The sequence below is a fragment of the Macaca nemestrina genome, chromosome 8, assembly GCF_043159975.1.
Source record: "Macaca nemestrina isolate mMacNem1 chromosome 8, mMacNem.hap1, whole genome shotgun sequence".
Lineage (NCBI taxonomy): Eukaryota > Metazoa > Chordata > Mammalia > Primates > Cercopithecidae > Macaca > Macaca nemestrina.
Window position 1 is genome coordinate 47063263 of NC_092132.1, and position 26715 is coordinate 47089977.

The window sequence follows — 26715 nt, forward strand, 5'->3', positions numbered from 1 at the left end:
GTGTGATTGGACCTGCCATGGCTGCCTGACCCAGGGGAACAGCTCCCCCTGCTGGTGGGAAGGTCTGCTGCACCTTGGCCCCTATTGCCCGTGTACCTCACTTCGTGCATTGTGTTCCTGGTGATTTGCACGTTAAACTGAATCATCTGCTGAGTGTTCTTGGGGTGTTCACTTTTAAAAGGAAATCCGTGGCAAATTCTTTTTGTGAGGCGAGAAATTCTTTTTGGAGCAAAACCTGATAGCATCTCTGCCCTTGGAATAATCACTGCCCTTCCCCATCCCCTCGCTTGTTGATGTTCAGAATGTTGGAGTTTATTGAAGGGGGTCTGTTGATTCTGGGGTTCAGGATGAGGACCCTGGGCATGGGTCCTGGGGAAAGGCCACAGTAGCTGAAGCTGAGCCGCAGATACTTGTACATCTGACATTTCCATGCTTTGCGGAGGCTCCTTATAACCTGAAGCTTGTCTCTTAAGGGGTTGATACGTCTCAAAGTCTGACGAGGGGGTGTTGTTCACAGCTTCAAAGGCCCCCCACTGGCAGATTCAGGTGGACCCACGCACACATTTGGAAATGGGTCAACTCTTGTGGGCCTTGGCTAAATTATCAGGAGGAAGCAGAAAGGAGAAGGCAAAGAGAAACATGCCCTCCATTAGAAGGGTATCAACGTTTTACCCAAAGGGGATCTGCCTATCACAGTTACAGTTGTTTTTCCTCCTTCCAGATGTTGTGTGTTACAAAGTCCTTTATTAGTAAGCACACACATGGCAGCCTCAGCCAAGTCCAGTGCCAGTGCCAGCCTTACGCCTCCAACCATGGTGGCTGCAGTTAAGCATGAGGTACAGTGTGCTATGCACTGAGGTATGAATCCCGTGCTTCTGGGAGCACCATTCTGTAAAAATGAGACTCCCATTACAGCCTGGACACTTGGCTCAAGATAATGGGATTAAGCTTCAAGGCTTGATCTCTTTTGAGATTAGAATCCTTGCTATGGGAACCCATGTTCAAGGCCAACATCCTCGTTTTACCTGGAGACCCAGGCAGGTGAACCCTGGGTCATTTCCAAACTAGGCTCCTTAGGAGTCAAAGTCTGGAGACCCAATTTGCATCTCTATAGTTGATTGGAGAGCTGGATCCCTGCTAATCCAGTCATCTAATAAGGCCAGAACCCACTGGACTTGAAAATTATGTTCACGGCATCTTAAGCTCAGGGCATGAAGGAAAACCCAGAATAAAAAGTACAAAGACTCTTTCCTTCTTCAATTGAGAGGGCAGACAGGCTATGTGCACTTGAAAATGGTTATAAACACCAGACCCACCAATTATAATTTAGGAGGTCTTATATGTAATCTGCCCAGTTCCAGATACTTTAATTCTATGTTGCAGGGAAGTAAGTGCCAGCTGGCCACAGACCGACCAGGCTCAGGGTTCAGTTCTAAACATCACTGTTTGGGAAAAGCTCAATCTAAAACAGACAGCTCTGGATGTGTTTAGGTTTTGCTTTCTTTCCACTTTTAAATATTAAAAATTGACTCCAGCTGTGGGGTAGAAAGTAACGCCTAACCTATAAAAACATTGACAAATAAATCACAATGCAATTTGCCGCGCATTTTTGTGAGGTCTAAACACCAGTTCTTGAAAGGAATTTTCCATTATTGCATCTTGGGAAGATAACTTCTTCATGAAAAATTCATTTGACTTTTGTATTTCATAAAATCATCACATAGCATTCCCACATTTGGGATCTGCATGTACTGGAGCAACCCTGGCTTTCAGCTTCGCTTTCCAGACTCCTCAGCCTGTCTTCCATGACTTTTGCAGGAAGGGGGACAGCATTCGGATCCTTACCTGGTAGTTTAGAGCTAAGCTGTGCCCCCTATCCTGGGCTCTGTCCTTTTGCAAACTAAGCTGAGTCTCAGCTAAGGGACAGCTCTCTCTGAGTCTGGTGTGAGCACCAAACTCCCCTAACAAAACTCTATCCATATGTCCGGCACACCTCTGGGCACCACCCCTGCCCAAGCAAGAAAGAAACTCTCAACTTTATTGCTTCTTGATGCTTTCACTACTAGGAAATAGCACTTTTCTTTCTGAAGTAGGGACAAGGGATTCAAGGAGGACCCAGAACAGAGGAAGGAAAAAGAGTCTGTGTGACAGGCTTGGTTGTGAGTTAGAATCTTCAAGTGTCTTCTTCCAGCAATGCTGCTAACCCCAGCCCAATCTGCATGGTATCACCCACGATAGGATAGGCAGGCTGCAGTAACAAGCACTCCCAAATCTCAGTGACATCTTTCTGCTTATATTCTATCAATCACAAGCCCATTGCATTATGATATCTACACTAGGATCCGACTGATGGAGCAATCATCATCTGAAATATTACCAATGATCATGGAAGAAGGAAAGAACCATCTTAGAAGCCCCTTCTCCAGTAATTAAATGCCACAATGACAGAACTGGTTACATAGTGCCATCCAACCTCAGGGGACCAGGAAATAAAATTCTACCCACCCAGAAAGCAGAGAGCTGGAAAGATTTGGTGATTGGCATTGATGGGTATTACATCCATCTTGTCTACCTACAATATCTGGTGATCCTTCTGCAGTATCTATACTGGGCAGCAACCCTTCTGGGCCCTGGCCTCAGTAAGATCACAGCCTTGGGAGTATAGCTATGGGGACCAGGAAGCTAGTATGTATCAACTGCAGTCAAGCTTATAGCAGATGCCCTCTTGGGGTGTCTGCCCAGTTCCTGCACTTCTCTGAGTGCTACACCCAAACTTCTCTTGGAGGTGCCCACAGCAGTTGCTATCATGTAGGTATTACACAGCCCTCCTCGACCCAGTTTATTGGATCAGAGGAACGTACTTAACTAAAGCAGAGCCAATACCACTCTCTCAGAAATTTAGAATTGTGGTTCAGAAACAGCTAGTCTGTATGGTGCATGTCAGTTGGAGAGCTTGGGCAAAGCCATTTTCTGCCACATGCATGGAGAAGCAAAGAAAGTTGTACAACAGAGCAAGAAGAATGAACCAGACACGCAGAGAGGAGTAGGTATAAGTAACCATGTGGAGAGAGAGAAAATTCCAGCCTCATCTTAGCACACAGACACTTCACACCAGAACAAAATTAGCACTTTGTTGGCAAGGGAGAATGAATGCTGTAAAGGCAAATAAAAGTGTCTACCACAGAGGTTAATTACCTAGGCCTAGGGCATTGAGTGTCTGAAAGATTCCTATTGAAATAGTAACACTCTTGGCCGGTCGCTGTGGCTCACACCTGTAATCCCAGCACTTTGGGAGGTTGAGGCAGGTGGGTCACCTGAGGTCAGGAGTTCGAGACCAGCCTGGTCAACATGGTGAAACCCTGTTTCTACCATAATACAAAAATTAGCTGGGTGTGGTGGCAGGCGCCTGTAATCCCAGCTGCTCAGGAGGCTGAGGCAGGAGAATCGCTTGAACCCGGCAGGTGGAGGTTGCACTGAGGTGAGATCGCACCACCGCACTCCAGCCTGAGTGACAGAGCCAGACTTCATCTCAAAAAAAAAGAAAAAGAAAAAAAATACACCCCTGCAAAACTAATACCTGCTGCCATTACTCGCCATAGTTCTCTGTGTTTATCAGTTTAGACAGCCATTTGGTGATGTCCTTAGGAGAAAGAGCCCAGGATTTGCCTATTTTACTAGATTGGAATGTATGGGGGTTATAATAATGAGGAAAATAGTCAATTACATATAACAGAAAACCTCCAAATAACTGTGGTTTCTTTCGGTTTCACACAAATCTAGATGTAGGTAGTCTGAGGCCAGCACAGTCTGACACAGCTAGTTCCCCTAGTTCTCTGCTCTGCCTTCCCTTTAAACGTCTCATCCTCATGTTCTAAGATGGCTGTAGGAGTCCACCATATTATTGTTTCTGGAAGCTGGTGAAGGAAGGAGAGGAGGGTGTGTCCTCTTCTTTTAAAACTTCTCAGAAGTCTCATTGGCCAGAGCTTAACCCTTGGAGGAGGAAGGTAGAAAAATCTGCCCAAGAAGCCCTTCCTAAATGGTGCTTCCAGTAAAATTAGCTCCATTACCCTGGCTCCAACTAATTGGACTGGGACTTAGGGCCTAAAACAAGACAACCATGGGTAGACCAGACTTGAGGAAAGTTAACCTTGAAAGTAAATTGATTTGAAATTCCACCTGGTTGAGCTTTTCTTTCCAGTAGGGGCTCTTCATAAATGAATGGTGAGATAAAGACCAGATCAGATCCTCCCTTCAGGACACCACACCAAGGGAAGGGAGGCACACAGGCTCAGGCCTGCCCCCAAACAGTGCTGAGCTATTGCTCTGTAGCTCTATGAGTTCTTTTTTAAAAATACGTATATTTTTAGAGTTGAGTCTTGTTATGTTGCCCAGGCTGGAGTGCAGTGGCAGTGGTCACTATCATTTTTGTCTGCCAAGAGAACAGCAAAAGTATGTTTTTCCCATACCTTTCCTCATGGTTCCTTTGGTCTCTATACCTATACCTATTATATCTGCCTATACCTATATCTACTATATCTACCTATATTTGTTCATTCATTGGAAATTGCAAGTTGGTGATATCCTAATTTTCATTTATCAATTGGGAAATGCTTTTATAGAGAGACTATTGCCTTCATCTGCTACATGTTGAACATCCCTCATCTGAAATGGTTAAGACCAGAAGTGTTTCAGATTTCAAAGTTTTTTGGATTTTGAAATATTTGCATATACCCAAGTCTAAACACAAAATTCACTTATGTTTCATATATACATTATTATTTTTTTTTTAATTTAGAGACAGGGTCTCACTCTGTCACCCAGGCTGGAGGGCAGTGGTGCAATGACAGCTCACTGCAGCCTCGACATCCCTGGCTCAAGTGATCCTCCCGCCTCAGCCTCCCAAGTAGCTGGGACCACAGGCATGCACAACCACACCCAGATAATTTTTCTTTCTTTCTTTTTTTTTTTTTTTTTTTTGTAGAAATAGGGTCTCCCTATGTTGCCCAGGTTGGTCTTGTCCTCCTGGGCTCAAGTGGTCTTCCTGTCTCTGCCTCCCAAATTGCTAGGATTATAGGCATGAGCTACCACACCCCGCCTATGTTTCATATACACCTTATACACATAATCTGAATGTAATTTTATATAAAATTTTAAATAATTTTGTGCATGAAACAAAATGTGTGTACATTGAATCATCAGAAAGCAAAGAATCACTATCTCAGCCATCCATATGGACAATCAGTGGTTGCCTGGCATCACTATCATTCCTGACTCTGAATGTATATGCTACCAATAAGCAATCATTTTCCCACACTTATTCATGCATAAATACTTAGCAAAATGTTTATCATTGATACAGTGAAAAAATATGTGTTCAGGGTAACTAAGCGGCACAGTAGCATCACCAGAATACATGCATCAGCTATGAAACAGTAGTAGCAACAAAGGTAGACTCCAGTCTCCACTTACAAGGCTGTATTTTGATTAAAAGGTTATTGTACATTGCTTTTTTTTTTCTTTTAGGTAAGAAGGAACATTAGAAGTAGTTGAGGGACCAGGATATAGGTCTGCTAGGGATGAGAAAACATTCTGCTGGATGACTTTAAAATATTTCCTTGTCATCTGCTGCATTAATTGCAGTTTTTGTCTTGCAAGTCTCTCTTTGGTGTTACAAACTGCCTTTATTTCTTGTTCTGTTGTGAATGCACACTGCTATAGTCCTTCAATAAGCCCACCACACATTTTCACGTCATCCACAGGCATTTTTTCTGCAGTGTTAACAATGCCATCGTCATTTACTTGTTGCATCCTGTTGGAGCTCAGAAAGTTTTGGATTCTGGAGTATTTTGGATTTCAGATTTTCAGATCAGGGATGCTCAACCTGTATGTATGCTCATAGGTACAGTTCATATGGGCAAAGCAGGATAAATCAAGAGCCTACCTCCTCTTTAGATGACTAATTCTTTCAAAAATTTTAAAGACCATTGTGAATTGTGGATTTAAACATGTGTAATGACTTTCAGTCCCTTGAAATTATTGTTGTTGAAGCTAAACTTTTCCTATCTTTTGATATGGGATTCTCTACAATTTGGCTGTTGAGTCCTTTTGTCAGAACTCTAGTAGTTTTTTTGTTTGTTGTTTGTTTGTTTTGGAGACGGAGTCTCGCTTTCTCACCCAGGCTGGAGTGCAGTGATGCGATCTCGGCTCACTATAAGTCTCCATTTCCCAGGTTCATGCCATTCTCCTGCCTCAGCCTCCTAAGTAGCTGGGGCTACAGGTGCCCACCACCACGCCCGGCTAATTTTTGTATTTTTAGTAGAGACAGGATTTCACCTTGTTAGCCAGGATGGTCTCGATCTTCTGACCTCGTGATCTGCCCGCCTTGGCCTCCCAAAGTGCTGGGATTAGAGGTGTGAGCCACCGCACCCGGCCGAACCCTAGTAGTCTTTAATAGCTTCCTTGCTGACTGGTGTGACAAATTGTTCCTCTTGGACACTTTCTGACTTGGATTTGGAATTAGCCATTTCTCTAAGGAGGTTTGCATCTTTTGAGTAAAAATTGGTATTTCAGAATCAGTCTGAATGCTAGGGATGTCCATTGCTACTAGATTGATCATTGTTTCTAGACCCTTTCAGTGAATGGAGCTGGGGGTTGCAGAGGGAATACGCGTATATAGTCCCTCAGCAGCCCCCAGCTCTGTTATATAGCAGAGAAAGCATATTTGATGACAGAGCTTTTATTAACCTCTTTAATCTGTATATCCTTTCTTCCATGCCAAGATTCCTGTTCTCAAGGACACAGGGGATGATAGAATTAGATTACCCCACAGTTACTCATTTGTTTTATCCCATATTGCATACACAGCAGACTCAGAATAAAATACTAATCCTACCATCATTATTATGACCAAAAACATTTTAAAAGTGTTTTACATATGATCTCTCGATCCACCCCACTTAAAAAAGATAGTTGTACTATATCTCCATTATCAGGACATGGAGCCACTACATACTTTACTCTATCATTAGCTCTCATTTAGTCTTAGTTTCACAAGTAACTGTGTATTTAATGCTCCCCATGAAGATGTCTCTAGTTATTTTGGTTGCCCAAGGTTTGTGTGGTAGAAGACTTCTTAGTGGGGGACTTATGGAACCAGTTTCCCTAAGTTGTTGATAAACAGTATGTCTGTACCCTTTATATTGAAAGTCAGTTTTGCTGAATACACAGTTTTGGGCTCACATTTTCTGTCTTGAACACCTTAAATATGTTATTTCATTTTCTTCTGGCAAAAAGTGTGATAATAATCTAATTTTCTCTTTCATGCCATGTACTCTTTTTTTCTAGATGCTCAAAATATTTTTCTTTTTCTATAAAGTCCTGCAATTTTATTAGAGTGTGTCTTAGAGTTGGTCATTGATACAGTTGTGCTGTGTACCCACTCAAATCTCATTCTGAGTTGTAGCTCCCATAATTCCCACATGTTGTGGGAGGGACCCAGTGGGAGATAATTGAATCATGGGGGCAGTTTCACCCATACTGTTCTCGTGGTAGTGAATAAGTTTTACAAGATCTGATACTTTTATAAGGGAAAACCCCTTTCATTTGGCTCTCATTCTCTTCTCTTGTCTACTGTCACATGAGATGTGCCTTTCACCTTCTGCCCTGATTGTGAGGCCTTCTCATCCACGTGGAACTGTGAGTCCATTAAACCTCTTTCTTTTGTAAATTGCCCAGTCTCAGGTATGTCTTTATCAACAGTGCAAAAATGGACTAATACAGTAAATTGGTACCAGTAGAGTGGAGCATTGCTGAAAAGATACCCGAAAATGTGGCAGCGACTTTGGAACTGGGTAACAGGCAGAGTTTGGAATAGTTTGGAGGGCTCAGGAGAAGACAGGAAAATGTGAGACAATTTGGAGCTTCCCAGAGATTTGTTGAATGGCTTTGACCAAACTGCTGTTAATGATATGGACAATGAAATTCAGGCTGAGGTGGTCTCAGATGGAGATGAGGAACTTGTTGGGAACTGGAGCAAAGGTGACTCTTGTTATGTTTTAGCAAAGAGACTGGTGGCATTTTGTCCCTGCCCTAGAGATTTGTGGAACTTTGAACTTGAGACAGATGATTTAGGGTATCTGGCGGAAGAAATTTCTAAGCACCAAAGCATTCAAGAGGTGACATGGGTGCCGTTAAAGGCACTCAGTTTTGTAAGAGAAGCAGAGCATAAAAATTCAGAAAAATTGCAGCCTGACAATGTGGTAGAAAAGAAAATCCCATTTTCTGAGGAGAAATTCAAGCCAGCTGCAGAAATTTGCATAAGTAACACGGAGTCAAATGTCAATCACCAAGACAATGGGGAAAATGTCTCCAGGACATGTCAGAGATCTTTGTGGCAGACCCTCCCATCACAGGCCTGGAGGCCTAGGAGAAAAAAATGGTTTCATGGGTTGGGCCCAGGGTCCCTCTGCTGTGTGCAGTCTAGGGATTTGGTGCCTGCATCCAAGCTGCTCCAGCCATGACTAAAAGGGGCCAATGTATGGACTTAGGCCATGGCTTCAGAGGGTGAAAGCCCCAAGCCTTGTGGTGTTGAGCCTGAAGTCAAGACTTGAGGTTTGGGAACCTCCACCTAAATTTCAGAGCATGTATGGAAATGCCTGGATGTCCAGACAGAAGTTTGCTGCTGGGGAAAGGCATTCATGGAGAACCACTGCTAGGGCAGTGCAGAAAGGAAATGTGGGGTGGGTCCCCCTATAGAGAGTCCCCACTGGGGCACTGCCTAGTGGAGCTGGGAGAAGAGGGCCACCATCCTCCAGACCCAGAATGGTAGATCCACCAACAGCTTGCACTGTGCACCTGGAAAAGCCATGCTCAACACGACCCTGTGAAAACAGCTGGGAGGGAGGCTGCACCCTGCAAAGCCACAGGGGCAGAGCTACCCAAGGCCATGGGAGCCCACTTCTTGCATCAGCATTACCTGGATATGAGACATGGAGTCAAAGATCAATCTGGGGCTTTAAGATTTGACTGCCCCACTAGATTTCAAACTTGCATGGGGCCTTTTACTCCTTTGTTTTGGCCAATTGCTCCCATTTGGAGTGGCTTTATTTACCAAATGCCTGTACCCCCATTGTATCTAGTAAGTAATAACTTGCTTTTGATTTTACAGGCTTATAGGCAGAAAGGACTTGCCTTGTCTCAGATGAGACTTTGGACTGTGTACTTTTGAGTTAATGTTGAAATGAACTAAGACTTTGGGGGACTGTTGGAAAAGCATGATTGGTTTTGAAATGTGAGGACATGAGATTTGGGAGGGGCCAGGGGCAGAATGATATGGTTTGGTTGTGTCCCCACTCAAATCTCATCTTGAATTGTAGCTTCCATAATTCCCACATGGTGTGGGAGGGATCTGGTGGGAGATAATCAAATAATGGAGGCAGTTTCCCCCATACTGTTCTTATGGTAGTGAATAAGTCTCACCAGATCTGATGGTTTTATAAGGGGTTTCTGCTTTTGCTTGGCTCTCATTCCCTTCTCTTGTCTGCCACCATGTGAGACGTGCCTTTCACCTTCTGCTACAACTGTGAGGCCTCCCCAGCCACATGGAACTGTGAGTCTATTAAACCTTTCTTTTGTAAATTGCCCAGTCTCAGTCATGTCTTTATCAGCTGCATGAAAATGGACTAATACAGTCATTTTGATCAATATTACCAGGTATATGGTGTGCTTCATCCTCCTGAAGAATTGACCATGTTATCTTTATAAAACAGCCCTGAAGATACTATTGGCTCTGAAGTCTACTTTGTCTGATGCTAACATAGCCACTCCAGCTTTATTTTGATTCATGTTTGCATGATATATCTTTTTTCATTATTTTTCTTTTTTAAATAGACATTGTTTTTAGAGCAGTTTTAGGTTCATAGCAAAAGTGATTATAAAGTACAGAAGTATCCTGTGTACCCTCTTCCCCACACATGTACAGCCTCCCCCTCTGTAAACATCCCACCCCAGAGTGGTACATTCATTACCGTTCAAGAACATGCATTGACACATTGTTGTTACTTAAAGTTTATAGTTTACATTAGAGTTCACTCTTGGTATTGTACATCCTACAGGCTTTCAAAAAGGTATAACATGTATCCACCATATAGTATCCTGCAGAGTAGTTTCACTGCCCTACAAATCCTTTATACTCCTCCTTTTCATCTCTCCCCCTCCCAATCCCTGATGACCACTGATCTTTTTACTGTCTCTATAGTTCTGCCTTTTCTAGAATGTCATATAGTTGGAATCATAAGTATGCAGCCTTTCAGACAAGCTTCTTGTCAGAATATACATTTAAGTTCCCTCTGTGTCTTTTCATGACTTAATAGCTCATTTCCCTCTAGCACCAAATAATATTCTATTGTCTGGATGTACCACCATTTATTTATCTATTCACCTACTGAAGGACATCATGGTTGCTTCCAAGTTTGGGCAATTATAAATAAAGCTGCTATAAACACCATGTACAGATATTTGCATGAACATAAGTTTTCAACTTCTTTGGGTAAATACCAAGGAGCATTATTACTGTATTGTTTGGTAAGAGTATGTTTAGTTTTGTAAGAAACTGCCAAAATGCCTTCCAAAGTGAGTGTACCATTTTACATTTCCACAGCAATGAATGAGAGTTCTTGTTGCTCCACATCCTTGTCAGCATTTGGTGTTGTCATTGTCATGAATTTTCAACATTCTAATCAATGTCTCATTGCTGTTTTAACTTGCAATTCCCTAATGGCATATAATGTTAAACATCTTTTCATACACTTATTTACCATCTGTATATTTTTGGTGAGATGCTTGTTCAGATCTGTTGCCCATTTTTAAATCAGGTTGTTTGTTTCTTAATGTTCAGTTTTAAAATTCTTGGTGTATTTTGGATAACTGTCCTTTATTAAATATGTCTTTTGCAAATATTTTCTGCCCATCTGTGGTTTGTCTTCTCATTCTCTTGACAATGTCTTTTGCAAAGCAGAAGTCTTTAATTTCAGTAAACACCAGCTCATCGATTCTTTATTTCATAGATTGTGGTTCTGGTGTTGCATCTAAAAGTTATTGCCAAATCCCAGGTCATCTAGATTTTCTTTCTTTCTTTTTCTTTTTTTAACTCTTCTAGTTTTATAGTTTTGGATTTTACATTTAAGCCTATGATCCATTTTGAGTTAATGTTTGTGAAGGGTGTAAAGTCTTTGTCTAGATCCATCTTTTTATATATGGATATCCAATTATTCCAGTATCATTTGTTGAAAAGACTGTCTTTTCCTCATTACATTGCCTTTGCTTATTTGTCAAAGATTAGTTAACTATATTCACATGGGTCTATTTATGAGCTCTCTATTCAATTCCGTTGTTCTATTTATTGATTCTCTCATCAATATCAGTCTTGATTATTGTAGATTTATAGTAAGTCTTGAAGTTGAGCAGTATCAGGTTTACTTTTTTCTTGTCCCCCAATATTGTGTTGGCTATTCTGGGTCTTTTGCCTCTCCATATAAACTTTAGAATCTTTGTTGATATTACAAAATATCTTGCAGGGACGTTTACTTTTTGTGAATTGTGATGAATCTTTAGAACAAGTTGGAAAGAACCAATATCTTGACAAGACTTTGTCTTTCTATCATCCTTTTACTTTTAACCTATTTGTATATTTACTTTTAATGTATGTTTCCTATAGGCAACATATAGGTCAGTCTTGCTTTTTCATCTACTCTGACAATCTCTGCCTTTTCATTGAGATTGTTTCAACATTTATATTTAATGTGATTGCTGATACGGGTAGACTTCAGTTCATTATTGTATTTTTTTTCTATTTGTCCCAGCTGTCCTTTGTCCCATGTTTCTCTATTTCTGCCTTTTTTGGATTAATACACTGTTGTTTTTTTTTTTAAAATAACTTTACCTTTTTCCTTGGTTTATTAGCTATAACTCTTTGTTTTGTTATTTAGTGGCTGCTATAGGGCTTATAATATAAATCTCTAACATTTTACATTCTACCCTCAAGTGATATAGCATTTTTATGTATAGTATAAAATCCTTTCTTCCATTCTCCCTTTATGGGCTTTGTGGTATTGTTAGCATACACTTTGTTTTCACAAATATTGTAAACCCTACAATATAATACATTTTTTTTTGCTTAAAAATATGATTATACTTTAAAGACATTTAAATGATAAGGAAAAATTTTATACACATATACATGTAGCTACCATTTCCAGTGTTCTTTATTCTGTTGTGTAGACCCATGTCTCCATCTGGTATCTTTTTTTTTCTGCCTGAAACTTCCTGTAATATTTCTTACAGTGTAGGCCTGCTGGAGATGAATTATTTCAGATTTTTGTGTCTGAAGAAGTTTTTATTTCACTTTTGTTTTTGACAGATAGCTTTGCTGAGTATGGTATTCTAGATTGATACGACTGTCTCACTTGTATTGCTCCCAAGGAGAAATCTGCTGTTATCCTTATCTTTGTCCCTTTGAATGTTGTGCTCTTTTATCTCTGGATGATTTTATGATTTTCTCTCTATCAATGGTTTTGGGAAATTTTATTTTGATGTGCTTTTAAGAAATTTTATTTTCATATGTTTTTCTTCATGTTTCTTCACCTTTACTTGGTATTCATTGAGTTTCTTGGATATGTGAGTTTATAGTATTCATTAAATTTTTTAAAAAATTTGGACATTATTTCTTCAAATATTTTTTCAAGTCTCCTATTCCCCCTCCTCTCCTTTGGAGTTCCAATGACAGTTATATTAGGCTGTTGGAGTTGTCCCACCACTGATGCTCTGTTAACTGTTTTTTTTGTTTGTTTTGTTTTATTGTTTTTTTTTTTTAGATGGAGTCTCGCTCTGTCACCCAGGCTAAAGTGCAATGGTGCAATTTCAGCTCACTGCAACTTCTGCCTCCCAGGTTCAAGTGATTCTCCCTCCTTGGCCTCCTGAGTAGCTGGGATTACAGGCACCCATGATCGTGCCTGGTTAATTTTTGTATTTTTGTGGAGATGGGGTTTCACCATTTTGGCCAGGCTGGTCTTGAATTCCTGACCTCGGGTGATCCGCCCACCTTGGCCTCCCAAAGTGCTGGGATTACAGGTGTGAGCAGCCACCATGCCCGGACAGCTCCCGTAACTTTTGAAACTATTTGTTCTCTCTGCGTTTCATTTTAGGTAGTTTCTATACCTCAATCTTCAAGTCCAACGAATCTTTTCTCTCCTGCAATGTCTAGTCTGCCATCACTTCCATCCAGTGTATTTTAATCTCAGGCACTGTAGTTTTCATCTCCAGAAATTCAATTTGGATCATTTATATTTTCCACATTTCTATTTAACTTTTTGAAATATAGAAGAACTCAAAATAAAAACTATGTTAGTGTCCTGCTCTGCTCTGGGGATGGTTTCTACTGATTAATTATTTTCCTCATTATAGGTTGTGTTTTCCTGCCTCTTTCTATGTCTGGTTCAGAACAGACACTATTTCCAGCCCTATGTGAGCATCAGATACTGTTCCCTCTAACATTTTCAGATGATTCTTTCTCCAGGCTTTACATGGCTCTTTTTTGGACTGCCTTTCCCTAGATGACATCACCCTCATTTCCTCCAAATCCGGTATCTGGTGTCCAATATTTTGAAAGGGTCTCTTCCTCACTGGCAAATCCTGAGGCTTACCAAAAGCAGAAAAGGGAAGTAAAAAGTGTGATTCCTACTAAGATGAAATGGAGAAAAGCACTCAATAGTTTGCTGAAGCCTTCAGTGTGTTACATGCAAAGGAGTGGTTTTGGTATTTGGGAAAGGAAGGTTAAAGAGAGCTGCTTTATTTATTTCTTCTCAATGAATATGGAATCATCTTTCCATGATTAAAGTCAAGAGGACCTGCAGTATTTGGGACATGCATTGCTAGATTAAGCATACATAGATCTCAAACCACTTCAGGCTCAGTAAATTGCAATCTTTTGTTTGTTTTAAACTAAAATGGCCTATTTCCACATTCTCAGAGACACCTAGGATTTTCAGCTGTAACATTCTGTGCTTCTAAGGATCTCAAAATATTTGATAGATGTTTTATTTTATACCTCCTTTATAACCTTGGAGATAGAATTCAAGCTTTCAGCTGCCTTACAACATTACTATAGGTGATGGGATTAGCACCGCAAGATGAGAAGTTGGAGAGTCCCATATTTTCTACTCCGGCTCCTGTGCTCCAGGCATGTATTGCCTTTTCCATCTGAGTTTGCCCAGCCTACTCTTAAAAATAAACCCAGGCCATTTGCCAAGAGGATTAAAAGGCACTGGGCAGCAAGGATGCCTAAACCATGCAGAATGTATTGTCCCCTCTTTCTCCTTCCCGGGCTCTTAGCCTTTCCTGGCAGCCTGACTTTGTGGGAATTCTCAAAGTTTTGCTATTTGTGTTTCTTTTGCATTGCAGATACAGGGAGCCAAGGATGCAAGGATTCCAGGTGAGGGGGACTGCAACCTTGGAAAACATGGTAGAATTTGGGTAAAATTTTTCTTCAGATGAAAACAGTACCCTCCTAAGAACTTGTCAGATGATGGTCTGCAAAACAATTACGTTTTCCTCCGTGGCCTCGGGCAGTATCCACATGGGGTTTTTATGGTTCTGGAGTTCCACATGGTCCCGTCTCTTTTCAAAATCACATTCGAATAAATGCACTTCAGAAACTAAAAGTAATTTTAGTAACCCTTCTTTCAGTGTATCTCTTAAACATGGGGAATCCCATGTATAATCCTAGGCAACATGGTATATAATAATATAATAAAAATAATAAATTTTGACTCTTCTCAAATTCTCTCATACTCCAAAGCTGCCACATAGCATCTATACCTCTCTATCTGCTCTAAAACTTTCCCTGACATTCAACGTGAGGGTCTTTCCTCATCCATGATTCTCTCCACTATCACTATTTTCTACCTTGCTACCGCAGCAGAGAATGCCACAGGAGTTACCACACCTCCCAGGCTGCACTAGGAAAGCTGGGAGACCTCGAGGCTTCATACTTCCTTTGCTCTCCACAGAGGGAAGCTGGGAGGACCTCTGGGAATTGCGTTTTTTCCCTTGCTCTGAGTGCTTTTCTTGCAAGTCAGTGCAAGGGAGAATTACTAATAATTAAAGCTTTTCTCCCTTATATATTTAATCAATAATGGAAAATGCATTTGAGAAAGCTTCCAAGTGAACCCCTGGGGTCAGCAATAGTGATAAGAAATGGCCTAAGAGGCTGGGCAGGATCATTAATTGCCAGCCCAGTGGGTGGCCAGAGCTTCCAAAAGGCAGATCTCTAAGGGAAGACTTGGGGGATGGCTCTGGTCAAGGCAGAAGTAGAAATGTGTGGTCCAGACTCCCTGGCACCCCTTTAGGAAAATTCAGGCTTGCTTGTAGGTCTCTTACAAATGCTTCAGTGGCACCTGGAGTGGTTCAGACCTAGGGGACGGACGGGGCATGTTGATGAGGCATTACCCAGTGGCTAGGGATGGCCAGATGCTTACAGCTGGGCTGAGGATAGGAGCTCATAGATCAGAAAGAGGCAGTGTGAATCAGGGAAGCAGACTGTCAGCAATGGGGGCAACTAGTAAGTAGTCATTGTCTATAAATCTAGAAGAAGGCACTGGGGGACTAGGGTCCCAGTAACTGGGACTTATGGGCAACACTGGAAAGCTCAGGGTGAATATTTTGTCCTAGAGGAATGGAGATCCTGGTCATGAGAGGCACCTGATGTAGAGGAATTAGATAAGGATGCAGCTATCAGAAAAGAGACCTAAATCAAGGTGATGGGCCACAGGGAACAAGACAGAGCCTTACTGTTAGACTCGAGAGATAAGATCAGTCCTGGACTATCAGAAAACTCAGTGCAAATGAGCCCTTGAAGTACAAAGTATAAGCACCCAAGGTGCCTTTTAGGAGAGGCTGCCAGACACTGGTTAGAGCATGGGGTAAATGAGAATCCTGGCTCTTTGACCTCCCCTCCACCTGGGAAACGTTACCTCATCTCTCCCAGTCCAGTTTCCTTATCTCTGAAAGGGTGTCAGTAATTCCTACCTACGGAGTAGTCATAGACATTCTGATACTTGGTAATGCAGAATGGGGTTGGAAAACCTGTCAGCTCTTAACACTACGCTTGATACTACCAAGTGGGATTTCATTCTCCAGAGCACTTGATCCTACTGAGCTGGCCTTGATGCTGCAGAGCAGGGTCGTAAAACATGTCGGCTCCTCTCCTCCTCCTCCCACTCCACCACTGTCATCATCATGTCTCATCCACCCATTCAGATCAGGAATGGCCCCAGAGCCTAGATGTGGATTCTGCAGATGAGTGTTGGGGACATGCTGGCATGACATGCAGACACATGTACAAACACGATGGCCCCAAATTACTCGAATATGTTTGTCAGTCAGTGGTTTGGCACTGGAAACCCCTGTTCATAAAAGCGATATTATGAACAATGGTTTGGTTCCCAGATTGGCCTACAGTGCCTTTCTTGCTGAGGGTAAAGAGGGTAAGCATAGCGCCACCATGAGGTGGGGATCCCATCTGCATTCTTGCTTTTAGGGCCGACCTGTAGAGCCGAGGACTTGATATAGGGAAGTTGTGGGAATCCACTCGGAGCTAAGGGGAGCTCTAAAAGCCACACAAAAGCTCTCCCAGGCCCACACCTCTCTTGGTTCCATACTGTGACCAGCTCCTGGTGAGCTACAATAAGACCCCCAAAATGGAAGCCCAGATTTTCCAGGATTGAGAGTGGGGGATAAGGGAGTGTCTGAACCTTCCTTGCTGGTACCCATTATCCTCTCTCTCCTCCACTGCTCCTGCAGAAGCCACTTCAGTGAGTGAGAGCATCTGTTCCTGCCATTTGCCAGCTGTTGTAAGAGAATTAAAAGTCTCATATGAGGCTATGATAACAATTTAATGATGAGCCTGTGAATTAGAGCATAACAGCAGAATTGCTGCTTCATTTTCAGGCTTAGATGAGTGGAGCTGACTTTATCCTGCTTGACCACGCAATGAGCCATGCAATGCTCCTCCGTGGATGAGGCAGGTGAAATTCTCCAGGAGGGAGGCAGGAGGAGAAAGAGCAATATCAAACTTGATCAAGTGATACTGAACCAGAGGGGAGGTAACAGAATCTGATGCTCAGATAACATGGGATCTGCAGCAATATCCAGCTCATCACGAGTTGTTGGAGAGAGAGGAGGCTTAATTAATGGATTTTTTAGACAACTGAAAGCAAATGCTTTTTCCCAAAAATGGAAACTTCTAAAAGCACATTCATCATTGTTCCATGCTGTAATGGAGTTGTGTCCTGAGGAGCTTTTGAGGCATGTAAGGCTATTTGCCCTGGCACTAGATGACCCCCTCCTAATATGTTTTTCTATTTGGGGACTGTTCTCTCTCTCACCCTCTTGCTGTCTTTTGCTGCCAGCTACCACTTCTCAGTGTGTCATCTCTCAGCATTTCCCCACTCTGCTTGCCTGTCTTTTTAACTCTGCAGGAACTGAAGGTTACCAGGGAAAACCAGAAAATCAACCTACTAGAGCATAAGCTTACATCTCACTGCATTCTAAGGCAATTCAGTTGGATTAAGGTGGATCTTCACCTTGATTTCCCCTATATTTATTTATTTCCCCTCTATTTGCCATCACTGCCACCCATATTGTCAAAACACACAGAAACACACACACACACACACACACACACACACACACACACACTCTCTCTCTCTCTCTTTGAAGACCAAGGCCCTGACTCATATCTTTTTTCTCCATGTCTAAACCTGCCGTTACTGCCTTTAGATCTAATCCATCAGGGTTCCTACCCTGGGCCCCATGTTTTAGAGGATGCTGCTCTCTAAGAGACAAGAAATCTAAGGGGCCAAGGGAAGAGTCTCACAGACAGCCTGTGCCCCCTCTTTCAAAACTATGTTCTAGGACCTTGAAAGTGCCTGCCCCATATGGCCCTCAGCCAACTTCCAGGGACTCCTCCACAGGTCTGTCTTTCAGAGGGTGAGCAGTGCTACTGGTGTGTGCACTCCTAGGGGCTTCCAAGTAGCTACTGGATGGGAAGGTGTGAGTGAAGCTTGGATGTTCAAGCCCATCCCACCTACCCTGTCCTCCTTGTTCCACATCTCAGAATAGATCAGGGTGGGTGTGGGAAGAGAAGGCAGGCACCTCCATTTGTACTCTTGCAGAGGCTACACAAATCTTAGGGGCAGACTGAATCTCCATTTAATTCTGGGACATGTCAATGCCTTTGTGGATGGTCCATTCAACACACTACCAGCCTTATGAGTTCTTGACTTGCTCAATTCTAAGCACCTTCACCTGCACTCCAGATCTTAGCATTGCACTCCAGAAATTCACAAGCAGTCCTGAATTCACTGGTATTAAGTGTATCAGATATAATTTTCTGACTCAGATCTTTCCCCTCCCAGCATCTGTCATCTTAGAGACACTGAGCCTAGGAATGTAGGCCTCTCTTCCTTTCAAAATCTGTATCCTCCCTCCTTTTCCCTCCCATCCCTGTAGCTCTACCCTTTGGGGACACCAGCTGCTCCTTCTGTGATATCCAACTTCATCTCTTTGATGAGCTTAAAGACCTTAAAACCACAAAGGCCTCTATAAGGAATATCTGTAAGATAGCTTCTCTTCTCCACCTAAAATAACACACAAATCAGAGAGAGAGAGAGAGAGAGAGAGCAGCACAAAGGTAAGGAAGAAATCCTTTTCACATCTCCACAGATCTTTCAAAGGCCACCTAACCACCTGTGGGCTCTCCTTTATTCAGAGGGTTTCCACTTGTGGTTCAGTCTACTTGGACATCCTGCTCCATTTCTCAGTTCTGTGCACCCACCTTTCAATACTTGGAGCAAGCCTCTGCCACCTCTCCTCTTGAATATCATGACAGTGCCTCATCTGACCTTTGCTCTTTAAGCCCGTGCTTCCTGCTGCACGAGACACAAATCAGATTGCCTCATCCTCTCGCTTAAACCCTTTCCCTGCACCTCCCCCATGCAGAAGAGGGTCCCCACTCCCTGGTAGGGGTGTCAGGTCATCCATGACCTGGCCTCTCCATGTCTACAGCTTCATCTCCCATCATTCCCAGCCCCTGCAACATCAAATCATGTGCGATGGTCCTCCCACTCCAATCATGCCAATACATGCTTTCACAGCTTTGTTCATGCTATTTCTCTGCCTAGACTGTGCTTGCCACCACCCCACCCCTTCAGTTCCCACCCCCTTCACATGTCTACTGTCCTTTGACATAGCTTAGGTATCACACCTTCCAATCCTGCTCTTACCTCCTTGCAAAGGCTATGCTGGGGCCCCTCTACTGGGCTCCCACAGAACTGGTTAAGCCCCTGTGTCTTAGAATATACCACATTGCACTGAAATTATCCACTGAAGTGTCTTTATGTGCCTTTAAGTGCCTTGAGAGTCCCCACTGCACCAAGCACTCAATATATGTCTGCTGAACCAATCTGAACTGAGAAAAGCAGGTGTATCTCTGTAATACTTATTTCCTTACTAATGACTCACTCAAGTAAAGATACTCACCTAGAAGTCTATTTGCTTGTTTCTGGGTTTTGCTATGGCTGCTGCTTCTATGACTGAAGTTTAACTGCTAGTTGATCCATTTCAATCAGTTAATCATTATGCATTTATTGAGTATCTAGTATGTGCTGAGCATTGTGAACAGTTATAATCAGAAGTACAAAACATAGTCATTGCCTTTAAGAAGATTATAACTTTGATAATTTTCCTGGAAATTAAAAATAATATAATTTGCAACAGAGCATTTTTAATAGGAAGGACATGAAAAAAATTCTTTTCCTTTTTACTATCTAAAAATGTTTGATTACCAGCTCACCCAAGGTTCCCAACCACAGGGGTCTGGGTTTTGTTCAGCAGCCATGATCTGCTTGAGAGGCCTGAGAAAAATCGAATAAGGACAAAGTATTGTAGGGCAATGTATATTTTTGGGCAATAAAAAGGCTCTAGAAGTCAGAAAGCAACTACAGACCAAAGCGGGGAAAGGTGAGGACCTTTTTTTTTTTTTAATTTGGAAAAATAATTGGAGTGACCTCCTGGATTTTGTGGAACGAGTTTGCTTCCATAGCAGCCAGCTTTGTAGCCCTATGTCATTTGTTCTTAAACAGGGGTGATTTTGTCCCCCAGGGGATATTTGGCAATGCCTGGAGATGTTTTTGGCTGTCACAATCTGGGAGGGGGTAGTCTACTGGCACCTGTCCAATGGATCGAGGCCAGAGATGCTGCTAAACATCCTACAATGACCAGAACAGTCCCCATGACAAAGAATCCTTCAGCCCAAAATGCCAATAGGGCCAGTGTTGAGAAATTCTGCCCTGTGTTACAGGATGGGACTGACACTAGCTGCATTCCAGCATCCCACAAAAATAACCAAATGCAATAATGGCTCTTGACAGTCACAAGCTTAACCCCTGGGTGCCTCTGACTCATACATAAGGACAAAGCTGGGACTTTGACAGAGGCCGGAACAGAGCACTCTTGGATGATTTTTATGCTATAATTAGTTTTAAAATACTCTTACCTTTCTCTCCCTTCCTTGCTCCCAGCTGCATTTCTTTATTTTAAAAGAAGGAAGTTAAATAAACAAGAACAACTCCCAAAAGACCCTTTATTTTTATCGTTGGTGTTTTTCCCCTTTTTTCTTTGCCCATAAGGTAAAACACAAAATAATGGAGAAAGAACATCATCAAGGCTGCTGCTAAGATTAGTGGTGGCTCCTGGAGCCTTGCTTAGGCGACCTACTCAGAGAGTCAAACACCTCAAACACAGATGCAGTGCACAGATGGAATATGATCATCATAATTTGTTCATTGTGCTTTCCCCCCAGGGGTATTTCTGGGTTATTTATTTATTTAAACACAGTGGTATATGTTTGAAGTAAGAATATCCCAATCCATATTGTTCTCTTTTCCCCTGTGAGGGTCATGTTTCTTCTGTCAATAACACAGGCTCTGTTTTCCTTGAGCCCCAAATTACACTTCCTTGTAAGAGATGAAAATGCCACAATTTCCTTGAGGTCTTTACTCCCCATGATTCTGCTAATGACTAGGGTAAAATTGAGAAGTTCAGGAAAAGGAAATCTCTCCTTCCATCGAAGTGGGTAAACAAACTAAGGGAAAACAAGAAGCTAAATTATGTAGATGGTTTAAAACATGCCCCATAAATCTGGAGACTAGCCAAGACCCCAAGTGTGACCTCCTTGCCTGTCCACCCAAATAGCCCCAGAAGCTAGACTCAGCACCTGTTACATGGACCCAGAAATAGGGGTGTGTGTGTGTGTGTGTGTGTGTGTGTGTGTGTGTGTGGTGAGGGGATACTGCAGATCAGAGATCAGGAAAGGGTTTTGTCAGCATTGCCATGATGACAAAACCTTTTATCTTGGCCACAGCTGCCAAAACCCTTTCACCAGTTTGCTGTGGATTTTGTTTCCCAGTATTGGAAAGATGTAGTGCAAATGCTATCAAGCCTTGGTAGTATCATCTCACCTTGTGTCTCCTTCTTCCCCTTCAGGCTTATCTGTACCCACCTACTTGGGATATTTCACATCAGCACACTAGTTCACATCTCCAAGCCCTTGTGCATAATGTCCCATTGGTCTGAAACACTTTCTGTATCTGTCCATCTGGGAGAATGCCTATTGACCTTCAAAACCTTGCTAAGACAACACTTCTATGAACATTTTCCTAATTTACAATATCCTCCCCTTCCCCCAGACACATTTCTGTGTCCATTTAACAGGTGTTATTGGTACCTCACTCATATCCCCTGGGACTACCCCAGACACCATCTGGAGACCAAGTGAGCAATTCCTGTCCATGTCTATGGCTTCATTTCTCAAGCATTTCTGTCTTGACTTGAGGGCTTTCTCTGACCACAGGAGTATGTCATCTCTGCATAGGGTAGGCAAAAGTGCCAGGGAGTTAATGCCTCAGAAGCAACTTTTAACCAGTGAGGGACAGGAATTCATTGATGAACACCCCAGCTTCCTTGCTCCACAATAGGACAATTCCAAAGGCTGCCCTCCACGTGTCTCAGAGGGCTGTCAGTGGGACTGAGCCCCAGTTGCCCACAGTGTTCAACTACTGATCAATACACTCCCCACTGGCTTCTCCTTCCTCACTGTTTCACTTTCTCACTCCCTCATTGTGCTTCCTTGGGTCACCTCCCAAATAAATGAATGGCATCCACATCCCTATTTCAGGGTCTGCTTTTGGGGGAAATCTGTACAAACTTCCATGATCCTGTCTTCGCTCTGTGTTGTATCTGTTTCTGTGTGTCTAGGATAGCTCCTTTGAGGATAGGCACTATTTGTTACTCATTTTTATTTATCCCCAGTGCCTAAAACACAGTGGACTCTCCATAAATGCTTATTGAAGTGAACCAAAGGGAAGACTGAGAAACTTATGGGCCCATCTGCAGAAGACCTGTAGGGGTGAACCAGTGAGCATAGGGATGAAGAGGAGAAAGAAGTTGTTTAGATAAACTGTGTTGTGAGGGAAAACCGGATTAATTAATGGGGATTGAATAACTCTCAGAAACAGCAATTAGAAAATGCATCTGCAGAGGGGAATTGGTCAAAGCAGACAATAGTGTGATAAATGAATGAGTGGTGGACTGTGGAGTGGGATAGTGTCCACGCTGGGATTTCAGTGCCCCAGGAGGGGGGATTTCCAGTTGAACCAAAGATGTGGACTGGGCTAAACAGAGTCAGGGTGAAGGGGTGACTTGGCTCCTTCTGGGGACAAAACTCCTTGGGATGGTTGAACCCCAGATTGATGTATCAAATGACACCAAGGTTTAGCCACTCAAGGCTTGCCACCTACTTGTGTATACTTACTGCTTAGCACTGAATATTAACATGGTGGGGGAAAACCCACTATTATTTGCCTCTAAATGGCTAAGCATATGCTGGGCTGCAGACCCATCGTGAAGGAGTCAGTGGAGACAAGATAGGGGAGAAAGACTATGCTGTAGAGACAATGTGCCCCAGGTTCCCTGAGGGAGGAAGCAGACAGCCCCAGGAGCAGAAGGCTAAGTGTCTCTCTGGATGTCGTACGTTGTTTCATCACAATGCTACATCTTTCCTAATTTTTTCTCTTTGCATCCTTCATTTTCTTCCATTTGTGATGATGTAATCCTAATGAAAAGCCTCAGCTGATGTGAATGGACAGGTGATGTGAAACACAGTATTCAATTCCACAAATGTTTATTGACAGCCTACTAGGGCCAGGCCCTGCACCAAGGACTAAGCTTGAAGTGGGTAAATACAGAATCCTTGCCACTATTTGGTAGGACCATATTTGTAATCCTGCTAAATATGTCATCTATCTGTCTATCTATCTATCTATCTATCTATCTATCTATCTATCTATCTAATAGCACATTTTCCAGAAGAGAAGGGCACTGTTAATTCCACAGAGGGGACAGGACAGGGACAGCTTTAGAGGCAGAATGAGGTTGGAGTCAACTTTTGAAGGAAAGCAGGGATTTCTTCAGGAAGTGAAGACAGAGTAGGCAATCCAGATATTCATTCATTTGTTCATTTGGTCACTTTCTTTACTGGACATTTATTGAGTTGCTACGGTGTGGCAGGTATTGGGGCAACAATAGTGAATAAAATGACAGTCCTGCCATTTAAGGAATCCAGAGTCCAGTGTTAGAAGCTGGCAAGAGCCAGGCCATGACCACACAGTGGGACAAGAACAACAATGAGTAGCTGGCATGATGTGTGTGGCACTCTTTATGGCCCCGCATACTTCAAGCCTGGAAAACATTTGTAGGGGCAAGAGTCAAGGATGGTGGCCTAGGGAGATGACATCCCAGCTGAGGCCTAAAGGTTGAGTAGCTGTTGTCCATGTGAGACTAATCCAGAACATTCTAGGCAAAAGGGCCTTTTCATGCAAACGCTGAGGGGTGAAGAGGCCCATTTAGGAGGATAGTGAGAGATGAGGCTGGAGAAGTAAGCTGGGACGAGGTCACGAGGGCTGTTTGAAGGAATCTGGACTTTTTATTCCTACAGCAAGGGAAAATTATTGAGAAGCCTTAAGCATGGACATGCCATGTTCAGGCTTGCATTTTAGAAAGATCATTCTGGCTACTGAGTAGAGGATGGTTTGCAGGGGAGGAGGAAGACGAGTTCGAAGGTGGCTGCAGTAATTCAGGTGAGAAATGATGAGGGCCTAGGAATGGGAGGTAACAGCAGGCAGGGATGCAGAGAAATGACCCAGGTAGCACTTGCACACACCTATAGGTACCAAAGGATGCAGTGGAGCTGAGAGATCCCACATAAGGTGGTCATAGCCCAGAGTAGAGAGCAGAAATGGATGGGAACCGAGGCTAGAGCCAAACGTTGGGATCTCCAATGCTGCACTGAGAAGTCTGGAATTCACTCCAGAAGCAACAGTAAGCCGTTGAAGGCTTGAAGGAAAAGAAGATTATAACTCTGATATCCCGAAAGGATAGACTGGCAACAGAAGAAACAGTTGCCATTTTGGTTAATGTAACAGTCTAGATGCAAACCTTGAGCCAAGTTGTTGAATCTTTCTCAGCCTATCAGATGGTATCTGTACCTCAACTGTAATGTGGATATAGTAGTCTTTAAAATGGGTAAAATGGGTAAAAATCTATTTTATAAGACTCAAGAGGATTAGGAAAATTCATGAGTTAATATGTAAAATGATTAAGATCATGTCTGATACATAGTCTGTTAAACAGAGTTCCCTGGAGAAACAGAACCAACAGGCTATGTCTGTATATATGGTCTTGGCTCTGTGGAGGCTGAAAACTCTCAGGAGGGACCATCTGCACACTGGAGACCTGGGAAAGTTGGTGGTGTCATTCAAAGGCCTGAAAGCTGGAGGGTAGGTGGTGTAAGTTCCAGTCCAGACCTGAAGGCCTGAGAACCAAGAGCACTATGTCCCAGCTCAACAGTCAGGCAGAGAGCATATTCCATCTTCCTCCTTTTTGTTCTATTCAGTCCCTCAACAGATGAGATGTGACCCACCCACATTAAGGAGGGCCATCTGCTTTACCCGTTCAAATGCTCATCTCTTCCACAAACACCCCCTAGATAGATACACCCTGGAAAAATGTTTAACTGTGGCCCAGTCTGAGCATCCTGCGGCCCAGGCAAGTTGATGCATAAAATTAACCATCACACATAGTAAACACTTGGTGTTAGCTTTATTTGTTTACTAATTGTCGTGAGGATTAAATTAAATGAAGTATATAAAATTCTCAGCAGTGATGGTCCATACACATTAATCAATAAATAATAAGTATTGCTATTAGTTTTATTTTGTTATTAGTGTTGAGGTTATGAAGTTGGGCTATGACCCTGGAGAGCCAGAGGAGTGAATTATGTCAGCAATGTCATGCTGAATATAAATCTTGATTTAAAAACACTCCCCAAAAATAAAAGAGAGAGAAGGGCTCTCTTTTCATTATATCAGGGCAGCTGGATGTAAGAAAGCTGGTGAATTTATTCTGAAATATTATGATAAGATTAAGAAAAATGGGCATATGGTGAGAATTGTTTGATAGGTTTCAAACATCTCAAATTCCTATATTTGAGTATCCTAAAAAAAAATTTATGCACAGACTGTATTGTCAGTACAAATATTTGCAAAAGTCAGTTACTTCATTCCAGACTAGATTCTTTTTGTTATATGAAAGTCTCAGAGCTTGCCCTTTCTAGGTCACTGAGACATAAAATTGGCTTTTTTTTTTTCCTTTACCTACACACAGAAGGGTGTTTACCCGAAAAATCAAACAAAGCAGAAGATGTGCAGTATCTGAAATCTCTGGCTCCACACAAGGAGAGCCTCTGACAGCAGCTCTGCGGCCAACCTTAGGAATTGCCACCATGCTGTGGAAGTCTGCACCTTCCAGAGGGATGCAAGGACTGTGATCCAGGTTTTGGGACATTCCTCACCAAAGACCATGTTAGAGGGACAAGCCAGGGTAAGCTCTCATCTCCTGCACAAAATACGCAAACGCACAAGAACGAGAGCTTCTCTTGCATTGTGTCAGAACACCAGGAATTTTTACGAGACAATTTTGAAGGCTTTAGCTGGGCGCAGTATTGAAAACCCCCCACAGGACTGATTGCAGAGTGAACACCCTGATCAAGATGGTGTCTTAAACTCCATGAACTTCCCCAGTGGGTAACAAAGCAATAAGGGATACTTGTGCAACCCTGTGAAATTATTTTCCTTTCTACGCTCCCTGGTTACTCATGTTCTCCGTACACTTGAGAACAAAATGGTGACCATTAGGCTGTGTTTACTCAGCAAGTGCTGGTGTCCTTAGGAGCCTTTCTAGCCCAATAGTCTGTGATCTTTTGAGAGCTGGCTCCAAACTGGCCCCAGGAAGGATCTTATTATTTTTCCAAAACACTGGGAATCATCATTTAGACACAAAGGTTAGAAGCTGCCTCAATCGTCCAGTTAAAAGCAAACAGAGCTATGTGGTTAGGACAGAGGTTGATTTCCCATTGCTCCTTCTGTATTGTGGTCTGTACCAGAACTTGGTACCACCTAAATCTATTGAGATCCATGCTGAATAAATAGGATGAGTTTTTAAATATGCCCATTTTTTGACCCTAGACTTGTCAATGCAATATCAACC